The following is a 4,643-nucleotide window of genomic DNA, read 5'->3' as shown; positions in this document are numbered from 1 at the left end:
AGCTCATGCTCTTAGCGCCTTTTATACCTTTTTTTAAAAAGGTAAGTGTACAATTTTTAAAAAATACAATGCCACGAGCAAATGATAATCAATAGTAATAATAATTGACGCCGATATCGAGACTGTTAAATTCAAATACATTAATTTATAATAAGAAATGCAATAAACTGAGGGCTAAAATTAATCAGTTATCATCGGATACAGAAACTTCATAACTTATGGTAGTTTACAAAGTTGAGTTATAAGTCGCTTCAAAAAAAAGTGCGAAATGCGAATCATAATCATGCGAACAAATTCGTTAGATACCGAATGGGTCTGTTGAATTCTAGTAGGGATGTTAAAATTCAAATGTCCGAAAAAATGGATCACAGTAACGTTATAGTGACATATCACAGTTGTTATTATTATATATTTGTTATTATTATATATAATATATTATATATTATTTATATACGATATTTAGGTAATATTTTATATAATATTGTGAGAAATTAAAACATTATTAATGAATTCTTTAAAATTTTATTAGATTTATATTGTATATAAAATCTTCAATTAATTGAATATGTGAAAAAGCTTTTAAATCTTCTAATTGTAAGTATTGTCATATTGGATCATAACGTTATAAAGTGAAAAATAACACGTTGAAATTTCTTCCATTATAAATGACCTGAATTTGGGTAAAACAAAGTAATGAGATTGCCTTAAAACACTTGTAAAAATAAGTCAAAGTTATCTTTAACGTGACACCGTGACAGTCAGTAAATAATAAAAGGCATATGAAGTGAAAATAAGCCACATGCGAGTAAGTAAACGTCGGTAAATTTTACGTGGTTTTTATTACTTATTGATTGTCAGGAAAGGTAAAGATAGCTTTAGCTTATTTTTGCAAGTGTTTTAAAGCGATTTTATTATTTAATTGTTTATCCAAATTCTCTTTATTTACAAATGGCATGCAAAAAACTTCAACGTGTCATTTCTTGCTATGTCATTATCCTATGTAACCACGGCAACTATACTCGGAAATCTTAAATATTTTTGTTCAATCTTTTGCAATCTATGGAGTTAAATGTAATATTTCACATAATTTGTCCACAATTTGTCACATTTAACATTTGATGTGAAACAATTTGATACTCTAGTATTTTTAACGCATTCCAATTTGAAAGTTTTCAAATTTTTCATTTTAAAAAACTAATTCGTAAAGGAGATAAGCCACTTCGACAACTAAAAGACGTTATAAATTTTGCTAAATTATATTAAAGAAAATACAGGAAGAGCGCACAATTGTATCGGCAATAAATCACGAATCAAGGCATTCGGTAAACAATCCAGTTTGATAAAATATCCGGTCATGTATATGAATGCAAAGTTAATACGTTCACATTGAACGGAGGATTATGCTATGTCGTTTGTGTAGTTCCTCTATGCCGTCAGTGCCGTTATGCAGTTGAATTTTTTTCTTCCATCATTTTATAATTGTGATATAAAAATGTCAAGGTGTATAAAAAAGATGATCTATATTATATGGTATTAAAGATTTTGTGATATTACTTAACAAAATAGGAACATAATATAATTTTTATGAAATAATTTTTAAGTAAAATTTAACTTGGCGCCATATACATATATATATAAACAACATTAAGAAATTTTATTTTAGACCGCATTGAGAACACAATCAATACTAGAAAGTTTACAATGGTCGAAGCTAGATTTCTTAATGTTTAAAATAATTCAATCTTGAATTACTATATGTACTATATATTATTACATATGTACTACATATGTACTACATATGTATATATATATATATATATATATATATATATATATGTGTATATGTATATAAATATAAAGATCTGGAAAGGATAAGGACAGTATGAGTCAAGCTCAAAAGACGTCGCGCAAATAATCTATGAAATATGAAACTTTTTATTCACTGAAACGCGCTTAAAATAATTTTAAACTTGTTAAGGAACTTGATAATAAACGTTTGAGTGATGAATTTCAGTTAATGTCACTGTATATTGTGTGCCTCTTCACTAATGTCCCCATTAATACTATGGACTGTATTAAAGATCATTAGCAATTTATTTCTAGAGATTGTTATTCCCCCGGAGGAGGAATTCATCAAAGCGATTCAGTTTATTTTAGATTCTATTTTCTTTGTTTTTGAGTGTTTTTTTTAGTATTATTATATATAGGTAGAATTACAGGACTCCTATGGAGTTCTATGGGTTCTCCGTTATCTCCCGTCATTGCGGATCTAGTTAAAGCTGGAGGCTTTGAGCTTTGTCTTTGATTTAGATTCCGTTGCTCTTTTACTATAGATTTATTGATGACATTATTGGCGACATTCTATATCTTCCGTTAGTTCTATTCTTGATATTTTTAATTCTCAACATCCTAGACCTTCATTATGGTGATAGATTGAATTTTTTGGATATAATAGTGGATATAACATTGCTTCATATTTGAAAACTTCATATTTGAGAATATTAACAATTTGAAGAAAATTATTATGGCTAGTAATAGGAAGAGTGTTGTTAATGATAATAGGGTTGAAGCAATGCAGTTTTCGTGGTTCACTGTTCCTTTCATTCGTGGTATTACTGAAAAATTTAGTAGACTGAATAACGAGCGTATAAGGATATCGTTTTATAATACTAATAAATTGCGAGAATTCATTAGGGCCTTTATTATTGCATAAGGACCCTTTACCGCGTGACAAGAAGTCGAATGTTGTTTATAAAATCTCGTATAAGAGTTGCGATGCAAGTTATGTGAGACAGACATGTAGATAGCTGAGGTCAAGAATTACGGAGCATAAGAATCACATCCGATGGAACATCTCTATTTGTAACGAAGCCATAACGAAGCATCGGTCAATGATTTCGATTGAGACAACATTAAGAAGGCCATGATTTCGATTGAGACAATATTACAATTGGATGAGGAACTTCACTACAGGAAGAGATTGATTTCGGAGATGATATTCATCAGGAGACAGACGCAATCTGCAGACGGATATGGAGGAAAGCTTCCCAAGATTTACCTGCCAATCATAGATAAGCTATAAAGGCTTGAGTTATTGTCACGTCTAGTCAGTGTTGTTCATACACAATAATGAGTCTTTCTAGCGTTTAACGATTACTTTCTTGTTCTTGGAATTGATTAATGCTTTAATGATACATTTTTCCATTTGTTATCTCGGAAAATTATTAATTAAAAAATAAAAAGTGATTCATTGTATATTGATTGGCCAACGTTAAGAGCCGGTTCTTGAATTATTCTTATAGTAATGTTTGCGTGCTCTGTAAGCATGGTGAGTGTCCTTATATTTGCTGGATAATTAATTATAATCTTAAAATTATTTGATAAATTAGTTCTCCATATTTTATTTTACGATATTTCCTAGTTTCTTTTCTTTTTTTATCTTCCCTTTTTCTTTCATTCTTTTTAGTTTTAATCCGTTATTTAAATTCTCGATGTAGGAGAGCTCGCCATGACAGGATTTTTATTCACAGTTTTTATATATATTGGTTTATGTTGTTTCTGAAGAAGGCTTAAAAGTGAGCCGAAACATGTAAAGAAACGCGTTTTAGTAAATAAAGAAATTTCACACTTTATAAATATATTATTTGCGCAACGTCTTCTGCGCTTGACTTTTACTGCCCATATCCTTTTCAGTTCTTTGATTTATAAGAAGTCTTGATTAGTTGTATTTTTCAATACATTTAAGTTTTCAGTTACTACAAACTTAAATAATCTCATTAACTACATATACATAAATAATATACATAAATATAGTATACAGTATATACATAAATAATCTTTTCAGTGACAGAAAATTTAAATTTTATTCATTAGTGAACATTAAAGATTAATAAAATTTTAAAAAGTTTCTCATGATGTACAATTAAACTTGTTAAAAAAAATGGTAAACAGTAAGAAACGGTAAGAAATGTAAAAAAGAGTTAAATGCGTCATTGTATAGAATAATACATCTGGATTTACAATGTAACGGCTATCTACGCGAGCTTATACTATAATTTCAGTGTATTGCATTAACATGTCAAAAAATAAAACTCCGACTAAATATAGCATAAAACGAAGCGACGAAGTGTGTTTCGAAGCGTAATTAAATAGAAACATCATATAATAAAACAAACGGAAAGATATCGTGATGATCAGCATATTAATATAAACTTATAAACTTATAAACTTTGCGTAATGCTCTAATTAATTACATCGCTTATCATATCTATAATTGTGTTAAAACGTATTTAATCGTGATTAATCTAAATAACACGATTTATAAATATTTATAAATGATAAGAAATGTATACTTCAGCTAAAATAACATTTTTGGAGTAATAATTTGGAGTAATAGTGTAAGCGCGATGTGGCGAAACACATAGAACTGCCAGGCTGTGCTAGGCAACGAAGCACTACTTCTCTCTTCCTGCGCGCCACCGCCGCTCCAGTGGACCGTCCTACGAATTCGCGCGGCGCGACTTAATCGCATATTGGCTTAAACATTTCCTTTCTTAATTCGAAAACTNTAGCGAATTNTACTCAAAAAAAAAAATATATATATATATATATATATATATATATNTATNTANATATNTANTATG

This window comes from Atta cephalotes (genome assembly GCF_000143395.1).
Source record: "Atta cephalotes unplaced genomic scaffold scaffold00027, whole genome shotgun sequence".
NCBI lineage: Eukaryota > Metazoa > Arthropoda > Insecta > Hymenoptera > Formicidae > Atta > Atta cephalotes.
Note: the sequence above shows the minus strand (reverse complement) of the source record.